Consider the following 15135-nt stretch of genomic DNA (forward strand, 5'->3'; position numbering starts at 1 on the left):
GCAGAGTGACTGTGGACAAGAGACACAGCAACAGCTTCACCTGTAGAGTCCAACAGAACAACATCAACCAGACCAGAGAGGCTCACATACATGTTCCAGGTAGAACACGCTTAGAAAACGGACCATGAGATTATTTTAGTTTGACACAGTTTGTGTGTGATTGTGTAGAAATGTCATGTAACTCTGTGTGTTATCATTTCAGATGATTTCTTCTTGTCCTCGTCCAGTTCTGCTGTTCCCATCAACACTGGTTTGGCTGTTAGCTTGGCTGTTAGCATCATGGTTATTTTAGCAGGTGTCTTCTTTGTGTGGAGGCAAAATACAACCAGTAAGTTCCAGATGAGTTACCACATTAATGATCTAAAACACCAGCAAACGTCTTTTATAGTTGAATTCAGCTGCTTTGATTTTACACAGAAACCAAGAAAAGATCCAGAGATGATGCTGAAAGAGGAGAAAAGCTCCTGACAGAGGAAACAGTGATGATGAAGGTTTTTGGAAGGAGAAAGAAGAAAATGAAAGATGTAAGAGACAAGAAGTAAAATTAACTTTCCTGCATCTACTGGTGAAATGATACAACTGCAGGTTTTCTCCTCCTCTCAGGTCAATGAACTAAAGGAGGAGAATCACCAGCAGCAGGAGGAGCTGGAGACCAGAAACAAAGAGCTGAAAGAGATAAAAGATGAGGTGAAGAACAAGCTCATAGACATGGAGAGAGAAGTATTTTATTCACACACATTATTCACATCAGAAACAGCCAGAAACACAGAGAGAAATACAAACTGTTGAAAACCCAACAGTTTACATGAATACATCCTTCAGATTAAATGTCAAATGTGTTGTTTAGTCTGACATGAAGAAATAGAATTAGTGATGATAAAATCTTTTTTATTTGACTTTAATAAATTCTTCTAGTTGGAGGAAAACAAAGCTGCTGCTTCCAAGTCTTTCTGGTCACGCCTGGTAAGTGATCACATTATAAGAACTATGATACAATCTGTATGTCTATCATTTATAATCTTTCCTGATCTCTCTTCATTCTTCTCAGCTGTCTAGTTCCTACAGACAGAAGATGGAGGAGGAGGTTAGTAGTTTCTATCAGATTCTTTTCCAGCCACGTTTGTTTTCATGTCAATGTGTTTCTATTTAATTTAATATTCAGATCATTTTCATGTTCTAAGGAGGTTGATGGACAACATTAAAACTGGAGACCATGACTGCTGAGGTAGAGCAGGCTGGTTGTTCATGTTGTGAGTGTTCTAGACACTGAACCACATACTGTCTCACCTGTTAATACACAAATCGTCCCTGTGGAGGTCTTCATGACAGTAATCAGGACATATTCAACTCATTTATTTCCTCTTGAGTTTAAATATGACAGCTCTGAATCTTTCTTGGAAATGATGTAGAGGTTAAAGAAGACTCTGGTCAAACATTCAAATCCACTCAGAGGAAACATCATGAACAAGACTTGATCAGAGAAACACGAAACAGAATTCATCAGAAATGAAACTGATTTAATGACTAAGAACACATGGATGCTGACAAAGAGTAGAAAGACAGATTTTAAAGTCTTTCTGCACTGGAACTGATCCGAAGATCCCATGAACCTTGTAAGGGAGGGTTGCGGGAAAAGACCAAACTAAAGGCGCTGCAGATGTGGCAGGAATTCTAAACCTGACAAAGCAAGAACTTCTATGAAACGTTATCCATGACATGACAAGACCAAACTATGAGACAAGACCAAAAAAACTATGACAAGAAACAAGAACCATGACTTTAGAGCAAAACTTGACAAGACCAATATAACGAGTACGATATGACAGAGAACAAAGGAGAAGGCAGGGCTATATATACACAAGGGGGACAGAGGAGTGACGAGACACAGGGGAAACAAATCAAGAAAGAGACACAAGGAGAAATCAATGAACTAATCAAACGGGAAAACACAGGGAGGAACACAAGACAGGAAACCAAGAAGTTAACAAAATAAAACAGGAAACAGAAACCCAGGAAAACTAATCACCAAATCATGACGACCCCAAGAAGAAGATTCCATTTCTTTCTCTAAGTTAATAAACCAACTCAACCACGAAAAGCAACAGTTAGAGAAATATCAGAGAGAAATAAAGGAGCTGGACAGATCAACAGAGGTTGATCTTTAATGCATGATCTTGATCTTTAATAATGATCTTTAAATCTTTTAATTCCATAACAAGGAAGTAGTTTTTAACCAAATCAGTTTCTCATGTTCCTCAATAAAAGTAAATGTTTCTCATCATGTCTCTTTATGTGACTTCACTCTCAGTGGGAGAAGAAGCTCAAAGAGGAGGAGGAGAAAAGAGAAAGAGCTGAGAAAGAAGTGGAGACTCTGGAGAGGAAACTGAAGACTGAGGTGCTTCACTAATAAAGTCTGAATGATTGACTGATAGAACATGAAGCTGACTGATGTGAAAGGACTAATCTGTGGATGTCGTCTCCTCCCAGTCAGAGGAAATCAAACCTGAACTAACACATCTTCATCATTCTCTGACAAAGCAGAACAGCAGCAGCTCAGACAGTCAGGGGACGTCAGGAGACATCACTGTATCCGTCGACCTACTTTGCCACTATATCCGTCTCAAAAACATGTCTGATCAGGTGATGTTGTTTATGTTTAAATGAAGACTGTAGAAATGTATAAACCAGAATTGTTTTTTTTATATAAATTAAAATAATTTATTAATTATTTATTTCATAGAAAATATTGATGCAACGGATTTAATAGACACCAACATTCATTTGTTCCTGTCTCTGTGTCTCATTCTTCTTGTTGTCTTTCATTTCCGTCCTGCAGGACAAACCACTGGGAGGACGTCAGTTAAAAGTACAGATCAACAATAGAGAACCCATCACATACACATTTGATCAATCGATGGAACTCAAGGCTGCACAAGTTGCTTTTGTGAGTCTTTCTAGATGTTTCATTGATGTTGTTCTATTTTCCATTTTCTTACTCTTCCTTCAGTTTTTCTAATTATTATTTTCTGACTGTGACTCTGTGACCTTTGGGTTTACTACATTTACAGTTTTGGCATCCGGACTATGGTGTACACAATCCTACCTCTGGTCAACTAGTCTGGACAGACCTGAAGTCCTGGAACCCTGGAGACAGAGTCCAGGCCACTCTGCAGTGAAATAGTTCCCAGTTGAACTCCTTCAATAAAGTTCAGTAATCCATCAAACAGCAAACATTCTAGATGAGAAACAGCACGACTCAGATCTTCCTGCAGAAACCACACACTGCAGAGAAAGTCTCTGGAAACACTTGGCTCCATTTGATTGGATTAGTCAAGTTTGATGTGAACGTTGGTTTGTTTAAAAGACTTTTACAAGATGAGGTCAGTATTTTAGATTCTATGGAACAAGTCTCCTTGTTTTCTGAAAATACAGATGTTTGGGATAAACCAGATGTTGAAAGAGAAATAAAGATCTACTTTTTATATTTACAGCATATATTTTGTTGTTGTTGTTGATAAATATTGTTTTTCATGAAATGCCTCAAATTCCATCAGAATAAATCTTCCTCAGTCAGATCAGACTGATGGATCTTGTTGTGTCTGTTTAAACATAATGGTGTCTGGAGTGAGGTCAGGCTCGAGGGATGTAAAGGGCAGCTGTTAGTGCCTGACCACAGTAGATTTTTGACCATAGATGGTTTACAAATCTAAAAATGTTGTAGCTGAACTGACGTGAAAGTTCAGCCCAGGGGAAAGAGTTTCTGGTGAATATAAGGAGAAGGACAATACTCAATAAACTGTGTTCTCCACGTCTGAGCCTGACTGGTCCAGTGTCCCAGTCTCCAGACAAGCTGAGATCTTCACTGGCCTTGTTTCCTGAAGATCAGCCTCAACAATCTATTATTTTATACCTCAGATCAGTTCCCTGGCAACACTGTCAAAGTTCAGCTCTTTCATGATAACACTCAAAGTGAATCTGAACTCATTAAAGTCCACACACTCCCACTATAATTCACAGAGACATCTTGAATGGACGAGAAAATAAATGAAAACTAGATGATTACATATAATCATAAAGGGGTCCATGCCGTGGAGAAGAGGCACCAGTAGCGCCACCTATAGACCGTATTGCACGAAACTGGGTAGGCTAGTAAGGAGTCATCCGCAGATTATTATTGTCAAATTTCAAGCAGTTTACTGTGGTGGTTTGTGAGATATAAACATGTAGTCGTTGTAGCGCCCCCTTCAGCCCGAATTTAATGAAATTGGCATGATTGTACGCAAACATATTATAATGACGGCTGCTAAGTATCAGAAGGATTGGGTGAATACTTCAAATGTTATAGGCCATAAAGACATATGAAATATTTGCATGTCATGTGTCGCGCCCCCTGTAGACGTAATGTCACGCAACTTGATTGTGCGTCTACACAATATGTCACAGATTGTGTATGCCAAATTTCATGAAGTTAGCTATCGCAGTTTTTGAGATATTGAAATGTTGCTTTTGTAGCGCGGCCTAGAGACCAAGGGTCACAAAAGTTGGGGTGCTTGTACAGAATCATATTATTATCAATGATATGAAGTTTGATTAAGTTTGGGTATATACTTCACAAAATATTAGCTTTGCAGTTATACTGTGCCACAACATAAAAATTAATTAGCCATTAACTTTGTAATTAATAACCCTGCTGAAGGTCTTTTGAGAACTTTTCATTATGTTTGTCCATAAATGATACGTGCCAAGTTAGTTGGTGAGACTTGGATGAACGGGCTAGGAGTTGATTTTTTTGAGGTGTAATTTTTTTCAACATGGTGGAGAAAAATGGCAGGCAGAAGTGGGAGTGGCCTGGTCCATTAGAACCAGGGCTATGTAAGGAATCAGAGGGAGAAAGAATTTTGTTTCTAGGGCACACGGTTCTCGAGATATGAGCCAAAATGTAAAATGGCTTATTATAGCGCCGCCTAGCTGTATCCATATGTTTTGACAGCTTGACAAAGTGACATGCCAGGACTTCTACCAAGTCACCAGGTTTGATGCCTTTCACCCTTGCAGTTTGTCCTGGGCAGACACGTTTGGTTAAGCAGAAAAAGAAAAATCATAATAAGATAAGATAAGATAAGAAGAAGAATGAAAATCGCAACAAAATCAATAGGGATCCTGCAACGTCGTTGCATGGACCCCTAATAAATGAACGCAAGGACATCTACAGGAGGAAACTGTAAAACAAACTCCAGAAGGAAAACACCAGGTCTGGAGAGGGCTGAAGACAATTTCAGGATCAAACGGAATGGCCCCGAGCCTGGAGACAGAAAGTGGGCAAACGAACTTAATCTGTTTTTCAACAGATTTGACTACACTCCCCCACCCACCCCCATCCTGTGAACAGTCTGCATCTCAGCCAATTCCTCTCTGGCTACTAATGGGGCGTTCTATTTGTCCACCGAACTCGTTTTCCGAGTTGTTTTCCCGAGTTACGAACCGGAAGTTGCAAATAGAACGCCCCCGAGGTCGTATTTACAAGTCGTCAACTCGTCGAGGCTCAGAGGACCCCGAGTTCAGTTTCCAAGATGGCTACCACGAGCATCACACGTAGTAAACATTGTGGTTTTCTACTATTTTAAGCACTTTTGTCTTTATTGTAACCAAATGTAGAAGTCGTACACATAGCAGTGTATACGGTTACCTAATAGGCATGTCGCTACAGCTAAATACCGCTTAATAAAAGTTCTTTTGTAGCTTGTGCAGTCTAATTTTGGCTAGAGACGCTCCATGTTGCTATGACAACAATGCCGAGTCTTGAGCAGAAAGCGGAGCAGTAGCCTATCGTTAACGTTAATCAAAACGGAATATTCAGATATCAAACTGTGAAATATGTTTGTGTAATATGTAATGAACATGTGAAATCCGCCGTGGTTGCACTGTAAACGAGATAAACACTATAAACATCTTTTCTCCGACCTGTCGTGTTGTGTACAAAACAGAACGCAAAAACCCGCTGTAACTTGTTTTCCGACACGGATGTGACGTCACTCCCGAGTTGCAAGTCGCGCTTACAAGACAAATAGAATGCACCATAACCCTAACCCTAACCCTCCTCCCCCACAGCACCCATAACAAATCACCCCCACACAACCCCACTGACACCTCTCCACCCCCACCCTTCCCCCCAGCCCCTGCATAACACAGCATCAGGTGAGAAAAGAACTGGGAAGGATCAAGGCCAGGAAAGCTACAGGTCCAGACGGCGTCAGCTCCAGACTACTCAGGGACTGCGCAGACCAGCTCAGCCAGGTGGTCACGCACATCTTCAATCTGAGTCTTAGTCTGGAGAAAGTTCCTGTACTGTGGAAGTGTAACCAATTTTAGTGATTTAAAAGTGAATTACAGTATAATAATAAGTTGGACTAATGATAAGACCACGGCCAGAATCAGAAGAAACCAAATTGGTAAGGAGCCAATACATTGAGCAACAGTAAAGAACCAAACAGACGAATGAGTGTTGAATAGCAACACATTTGTATTTTAACTATTAATAGAAAATATTTACTTTGTACAGAAAATATGAAATATGACTCAAATGACCAGAAACAAAACGTGTGCGCACGGAAAAAAAGAAATGAAATGAGATTGTCCGTTGGGGCCCCAACTCAAAGCTGTTGCAGGTGCACCTGATATCAAAAGTTCAAGGATGTCAATGCGAATGTGTGTGTGTGTGTATGTGTATATCTCCTTGTCGGTGATTTTCTCCTCAGAGGTCTTGGCTCGCCATCCAATACAATCGGGATCACGTCCTGGTCCTCAAATTTTCCCGTCCACTCAAAAAACCTGACCTATAAACAAGGTCATATCTATCAGTTCAGAGGTAATAAAGTGATGTGCTTAATTATTCCTCACTTACTATAGGCCTACTAGTATGAGAGAAACTGCACCAAGAATTACCCTCCAAATCACTGTAAACTCATTACTGAGATGAGGTTCCTTCAATAGTTTGCACATACAAAATAAAATACAATTTCAATTTCATTTTGCAAATTCTCAAATTACTTCTTTTCTTTTTAAATTGGCAAAAACAAAACATCTTCCTTCTTACATATATCAGCATAAAATAGCAGACACAACATACACCTTCAAAACACTGCACCATTATTCACCTCTGTTCACTCCCACAACTTTTACTTTCACCACCGTTTAGTTAGCATACTGAGAAACAACAAAAAAGAAATAGTGCTAGAGCAGCTAAAAGAGGCACGTTTCTCACCGTTGCTCATGTGTTTCAATACCAAGCATGCTGATGTCGGGCTTGCAACAGCTCATAAAATGGAAGGTAAGTAGTTAGCCTGTGAGACACCAAGCTAGCATTAGCATAGAGATGACGGTAAGTATTAACGAGCATCCCTTTTTTTATCCAATAAACGACTCTTACCAACGTAACTTGTCTCCTTCGTTCAGTTTCTCAGCTCTGGATTCCCAGTAGGTAAGTGCACTGGCTTTGTCTTTGTTTTATTACAGTTTAATTCGGGGTTCTTCTCCACTCTTCCGTCCTTTTTGCAGGTAGCTGTTCTCATTCCCGTGGCTGAGATCGAAAGAGACCGGCAAAACAAACGTGCTTGCACTTCACCTCCAAGCTGACAGGCTGAACGTGGCCTGCGTAGCTCCTGATTGGCTGTTGAGGGCTAGGTACCCCCCCCCCCGTGAATTTAGTGGTGCATTCAAATGCAATACTTCCTGTGTGATCCCAGTACCAAAGATCACACACCCCAGGGCGCCCAACCACTTCAGACCTGTGGCTTTAACATCTTACGTGATGAAGACCATGGAGAGGCTGATCCTCTTTGCAGCACAGGAGCTCCACAAGGGACAGTACTCTCTACGTTCCTCTTCTCCATCTACACCTCAGACGCCCGTTACAACACAGACAGCTGCCACATCCAGGACTTTTCTGACGATACAGCCATCGTTGGACGGGTAACGGACGGGAGCGACCTGGAATACAGGAAGGTGGTCGAGGACTTCGTCAACTGGTGGGATCGCAGTCATCTTCACATCAACGCCACCAAGACAAAGAAGATGGTGATTAACTTCCAAAGGAAGGCAGCACACACAGCGCCGGTGAACATCCAGGGATTGGACATCGACATCATGGATGGCTATAAATACCTGGGTGTTCACCTGAACAATAAACTGGACTTGTCAGACAACACCAATGTCCTATATAGTAAGGGACAAAGTCACCTCCACCTGCTGAGGAGACTGAGGTCCTTTGGTGTGTGTAGGACACTGCTCAGGACCTTTTATGACACTGTGGTTGCATCAGCAGCCTTCTGCGCTGTGGTCTGCTGGTGAAGTGGAGTCACGGAGAGGGACAAGAATAGACTGGGCAAACTGGGCCAGCTCCATCCTGGGCTGTCCTCTGGATTCAGTGGAGCAGGTGGTGGAGAGGAGGATGTTGGCTAAACTGTCCAACATCAGGAACAACCCCTCTCACCTCCTATATGAGACAGTTGGGACTTTAGGAAGCTCTTTCAGCCAAAGACTGCTGCACCCACAGTGCAAGAAGGAACGCTTCCATAGGTCTTTTGTCCCCTCAGCAGTCAGACTCTTTAACATCCGCATTTCCAAGCTCTCCTGCTGCTGAGCTTCTTTTCAGGACCCACAAGAGCAAAGTATATACAAAATGTCATTATCTCACATCTTTCTAGTGTGATACTAGAAAGATGTGGCAACGCCTATTGGAGTTTGTTTTTATTCATGATAATCATGAATGTCTATATGTATATTTAACCTCCTTACCACCTCAATCATCAATCTACACAAGTTGGTTATTTCAACTTCTGGTGAGCCACTGTAAACCTGATACAATATATAAATATTTTTTGTACCATATCGTATTTACTTTTTATATAGTTTCTCTTGTCTGTCTTATTCTATTTGTTTGTATCTTTTTTGTATCTTGCACTGTTGTTCCCTGCTGCTGTAACACCCTAATTTCCCCACAGGCATAAATAAAGTCCTATCTTATTTTACCTTATCCATTTAGAAGTTTGCATTATTTGAATCACACATTGAACATAACGAATGAAACCTCGTTAATAAACTGGAGCCAGTTAAGGCTCAGCGGTCGCTGGATGATTGGATTGCCTCTAGAGAGCAACTGACTTTAGCTTTAAAATTCTCCTCTCCCTCCTGACGGCAAGATTCACAAATGTAGATGGTCTTTCATTCATATAGTCTTGCTTTGGTGTCATACAGTTGACAAGACCTTTTGGACAAGGGAAGGCACATTTAATAACATTTACTATAACATGGATGTATATGTATATATATATATACTCATACACACATACATACATACATACATGCATATGTCCATATGTATATATATGATGTAGATAGATATGCCCCTAACGTAGGAGCTTATGTTAAAGTTGATTGACTTTTGTCTTGGATATTTATATATTTATGTGGGTCTTTCATTTTACATACACTGTTATTGTAAAATACTTACTGACTTAACACAGTAGTCATAGCTTGTTCCCTGTTATTTGGTTAATTTTGGACTTTTTGCTATTTTCACTTCTGGTTAAAACCCAAACTGCATTTTGTTGTGTATGTACCTGTATTATATGTAAAGACAATAAAGTTGAATCTAATCTGATCTAAAGGGATCAAAAGTGAAAGTAGGTTAGCCTGTTAATGGGTGACTTGATGAGTGTTTTATTACTTTGTTTTTTATTCCTCTCCAGCCAGTCGTTAACTGACACCGAGCACTCACCTAACCTGTCTTAGCTTCAGGTATGTGAACCGTTTGCCTCCATTTCCTCCTGTTTATCTCTTTCAGTTGTTTTCCATCTATCTATTTGTGCCTCTGTCGATCGTCCTCTTCTGGGTCCTCTCCTCCAGACGTCTCTCAACCTCCCCCCTCTGCCGGAGTCAGAACCAGCTGCCTGATCGGTATGTAACAGAGACAGAGACGTAGCAGAGAGCTGAGGGATTTTATAAAAGTAAAAGTATAAAACAACGATGTGTCAGGATTTGTAGAGGGGCTGTCACCAACGAGGTAAGAATGAAGAGTTGTTTATGGTCAAAGACTAACTTTAGTTAACTGATATATAAATATATTTATTGGTGGATTGTAGCTGGTACGTTGCTGTGAGTGATGGTGCTGCAGTAAATGCTGACTGTCAGTTAATGAGTGTTGGGTGGGTTTCAGCATTTGGTCGACTGTAGTTAAGGTGTTCTGTTTGTTTGTGTGTGATGCAATAGAATAAAGTGGTGGTTGGGCTTCTCTGGTGGTGAAGTCTACTTCCCTGTACAATACCTGGTTGATATTTCACCTGAGTGTGTGGCTGCTACACCTGCTTTAGGGTAACTCATCTCACCCTAACCCTAACCCACAATTTGGTATTAGGGTTAGAATTAGGGTTAAGATTAAAACTAGTGTTAAGGTTTATTTTAGGGTAAATCAGTTAATGAGTGTTGGGTTGGTTTAGGTTTGGTGTTAGGGTTAGTCCTGGGGTTAGGGTTATGGTTATGTGATGGATAGCCCATTGCCTTTTTGCACCTTTTTGCAGATGTTTTATGAGCTTGTTCTAGTTAACTCCCTCCCACTGAACCAGATCTCACTGACCAGGCCTTAAAGACTGATGGAGGTTTAACTATATTCACTGTATTATCTGCTACATTTTAAAAATTCTTGTCTACTTCCTCAGATCGTCAGTCTGTTCTTACTGTCCTCACTTTGAACATCAACATAGACTCTGATCAATCATCGTGGTAATTATTAATAGTCTCTGTCTATTTGCTCATCTCTAAGTTGTTGTGTTTTTTATTTGTTTATTATTTCCAGCCCATCCCTTTCTGACACTCGTCCAACCTATTTCAGGATCACCTGACTCTCAGGTATGTGAAGCTTTTCTACGCCTCCATTTCCTCCTTTTTATTTTGGTTTCTCTGTTATCCATATGTTTCTTCAGTATAACTCAATACAGTTTTGTTCTTCACTTCCAGAGCTTTGTGATTCTTTTCCAGATGGATGATCTGCATCTTACCTTTCACCTCTCATCTCTCACTGTGTTGGTTTTCCATATTTTCCTAACACACGTCTGCAAAGGTAAATTTGACCCAAACAAAATGTTAGCTGAGTGATATGTAACTCATTGCCTGTGACTAGGTCAAACAATAGGGTGTGTTTTTTGCTAATCTATCCACAACTGTCTGAATATGTTTTATTTGAAACACAATACAGCTGTTTAGTACAGAAATGATATCAAATGATATCAAATATGTCTTGGTGACTCGTTTTGATGTTTTTATGGATTCTATGATGTGCACAATGTATGGGTGAAACAAAATTGTGTGTACATTGCCTCCTGTAGTGGGAATCAGTAGTATTTTGTAGCCAGATTCCCTTTTAAGAACCTAGAACGTTTGTAGAATATATCTGCTTTGTGGTATTTCTATGAACTCTTGGTCCAGTTCTAGTCAAGGGGTTGTTGAATGAGTTCAGAATGATACCATTGTCAGAATCAGAATCCGAATCAGAAAAGACTTTATTGCCAAGCATGTTTGTACATACAAGGAACTTGCCTTGGTGTTGGTACGCATAAAATAAAATGAAATAAAATAAAAAAATATAGAAAAAATAAAAAAAAATACAAAAATACAAAAAATACAAAATACAAAAATATATACACAGTATATATATATATATATATATATGGGGGGGGGGGGTTGGCATTGTTCAGCAGACGGACTGCGGATGGAAAAAAACTGTTCGCCATGCGAGTGGTCCTACACTCGATGGATCGCAGCCGTCTGCCAGAGGGGAGTCTGTTAAATAGTCCGTGTCCAGGGTGAGAGGGATCAGCCACAATCTTAGCTGTACGCTTCAGAGTCCTGGAAGCGTACAGCTCGTCGAGAGACTTCAGACTGCAGCCAATCACCTTCTCTGCAGAGCGAATGACATGCTGCAGTCTGCTCTTGTCCTTAGCAGAGGCTGCAGCGTACCAGGTGGTGATGGAGTTGGTGAGGATGGACTCAATGATGGCAGTGTAGAAGTGAACCATCATTGTCTTTGGCAGGTTGAATTTCTTCAGCTGCCGCAGGAAGTACATCCTCTGCTGTGCTTTTTTAATTAGGGCGCTGATGTTCAGCTCCCATTTGAGGTCCTGGGAGATGATGGTGCCCAGGAAACGGAAGGAGTCCACAGTGTTGACTGTAGAGTCACACAGGATGATGGGAAGGAGTGGGGCTGTGTTCTTCCTATAGTCCACAATCATCTCCACTGTCTTGGAGGCGTTCAGCTCCAGGTTGTGGCGGCTGCACCAAGTCACCAAACAGTCAATCTCCAATCTGTAGGCGCTCTCATCTCCACCTGAGATGAGCCCGATGAGGGTGGTGTCATCCGCAAACTTCAGGAGCTTGACAGACTCGTGACTGGAGGTGCAGCTGTTGATATACAGGGAGAAGAGCAGAGGAGAAAGGACACAGCCTTGAGGGGAACCTGTGCTGATGGTACGGGAGTCTGACATGTGTTTTCCCAGCCTCACATGCTGCATCCTGTCAGACAGGAAGTCTGTGATCCACCTGCAGATGGAGTCAGGCACGGTCAGCTGGGAGAGTTTGTCCTGTAGTAGAGACGGAACGGCCGTGTTGAAGGCCGAGCTGAAATCCACAAACAGGACCCTGGCATATGATCTGGGGGAGTCCAGGTGCTGGAGGATGAGGTGGAGGGACAGGTTGACAGCGTCATCCACAGATCTGTTTGATCTGTAGGCGAACTGCAGGGGGTCCAGGAATAGGTCTGTTAAATCCTTGAGGTGAGATAGCACAAGGCGTTCAAAAGACTTCATCACAACCGATGTCAGGGCAACAGGGTGGTAGTCATGGAGTCCAGTAGTCCTTGGCTTTTTGGGGACTGGGATGATGGTGGAGGCCTTGAAGCAAGCTGGCACGTGACATGACTTCAGTGAGATGTTGAATTTATCCGTGAACACTGAAGACAGCTGATCAGCACAGTGCTTCAAGGTGGATGGAGACACAGCGTCTGGTCCAGCAGCCTTGCGGGGGTTCTGCCTCGTAAACAGCCTCTTCACGTCCTTCTCCAGGATGGTGAGAGGTGAGATGGAGGAGGGAGGCTCTGAGCCCACCGGCTGTGAAGGAGTCTTGGGCATTGTTGTTGTCGGGGAGGAGGGGGGCACTAGTGTGAGGGCCTGTGAGGTTTCACAGATACCAGTGTTGGTGGGAGAGGTGTCACCATGGGGGGTGCTGGTCGTGGTACTGTCCCATTGTCTGTTTACAGAGTTTAAGTTTCTGTCTATATGCTGGAATCTGGTGGATCATGACGTGGTCTGATTCTCCCAGTGGCGCACGGGGGACAGTGTGAAAGGCATCTTTGACTGTGGTGTAGCAGTGGTCCAAAGTTCTGTCTTCCCTGGTGGGACAGCTGATAAACTGTTTATATTTAGGGAGATCGTGGGAGAGATTTCCCTTGTAAAAGTCACCGAGGACAATAACTAAGGAGTCCGGGTTAGTTTTCTCCACGTGTAGAATCTGGTCGGCCAGCGCGCGCTGTGCGTCATGGACGTTGGCTGCCTGCGGGATGTAAACACCGACCAGAATGAATGAAGAAAACTCGCGGGGGGAGTAAAAGGGTTTGCAGTTTATGAAAAGTGATTCCAAGTCCGGGGAACAGTACTGCTGGATCACTGTCATGTCGGTACACCAGCTACAGTTGATGTAAAAACACAGACCTCCACCTCTTGTCTTGACGGAGAGCTCTGTGTGGCGATCCGCTCTGAAGAGTTGGAATCCTTCCAGCTGCAGCGCGGAGTCTGGTATAAATCCACTCAGCCAGGTCTCGGTGAAGCAAAGGACTGAAGATGTGGAAAGGTCTCTGTTTTTCCCCATCCGTAGCTGGAGTTCTTCTATCTTGTTGCACAGTGAGCGCACATTAGAGAGGAAAATGCCCGGCAGCGGAGTGCGAGTGCGCCAGCAGGCTTTCCTCTCCTACGTCGTCGCCGGCGTATTGCGTTGGCAAAGGTGAGCGCACCTTTGACCAGTATGTTCAAAATATCCCCAGATGGAGCAATAAAATCCGGGAATAAATCTGATGGTGTTGCAGTTCTGAAGTTTAGCAGGTCATCCCTTGTGTATGTGTTCTCACACAACAAAAAACAGGATTAACAAGCAAAAAGGCAAAACAAAGTAGAGTGCACCAAAAGACCGTGGCGACCTTGTCGGCGCCATCTTGCATCTGACATCTGACATCTGACACTAGGAATCCATTCTCTGAGGTCTGATCTATCCATAGAGACCAGGGTCAGGAACGTGGACCTGATAATTCTGTTCCGTACAAATGTTAAAACAGACTCTCTCTGATTTCCAGGTCAGTCTGAACTGATTGGTTCATCTCAGCCAATAGTAGCAACTCTTGGTGAAGACGTGGTTTTACCATGTCACCTGCAGCCTGCAGCAGACGCCACTGACTTAACGTTGGAGTGGACGAGACTAGATCTAGACCCAAGATTCGTTCATGTTTGGCACTCCCAACAGGACCTTCTTGGTAAAAAGCACAAACTGTTTCAGGGCAGAACATCTCTGTTCATTGATGAGCTGAAGAAAGGAAACATTTCACTGAAACTCTCCAAAGTGAAACTCTCTGATGAGGGAAAGTACAGATGTTTTATTCCAGCACTGGGAAAGGAGACTTTTGTTCAGCTACGTGTTGGTGAGTGAAGACATGATGAGCATCAACACTGTGTATGTCCCTAGGAACATATTTCATATTTCAGTTGGATTAAAACATCTAAATACCACATTTCTTCTTCCTTGTGCTCAGCTTCAGCTCCTGTTTCCTCAACTGTCATCAGTTTATCAGAGATGGACAGAGACAGAGGAGGAGTGGTGTTACAGTGTGAGTCTGCAGGCTGGTATCCAGAGCCTGAGGTGTTGTGGCTGGACGCTGAGGGAAACCTGCTCTCTGCTGGACCTCCAGAGACAGTCAGAGGTCCTGATGACCTCTATACTGTCAGCAGCAGAGTGACTGTGGACAAGAGACACAGCAACAGCTTCACCTGTAGAGTCCAACAGAACAACATCAACCAGACCAGAGAGGCTCACATACATGTTCCA

General features: G+C 42.5%; 1 long non-coding RNA gene across 1 annotated transcript; it reads left to right on the forward strand.

The window, feature by feature from the left end:
• The first annotated feature begins 9830 nt into the window (after positions 1-9830).
• Positions 9831-14781, forward strand: LOC311489510. Its single transcript, XR_014699126.1, has 4 exons — positions 9831-9954; positions 10850-10902; positions 11011-11113; positions 14390-14781. It is a non-coding gene; the product is annotated as an uncharacterized lncRNA (long non-coding RNA).
• Positions 14782-15135: the final 354 nt, after the last annotated feature.

Source organism: Chelon labrosus (assembly GCF_963514085.1).
Source record: "Chelon labrosus genome assembly, chromosome: 1".
Classification (NCBI taxonomy): domain Eukaryota; kingdom Metazoa; phylum Chordata; class Actinopteri; order Mugiliformes; family Mugilidae; genus Chelon; species Chelon labrosus.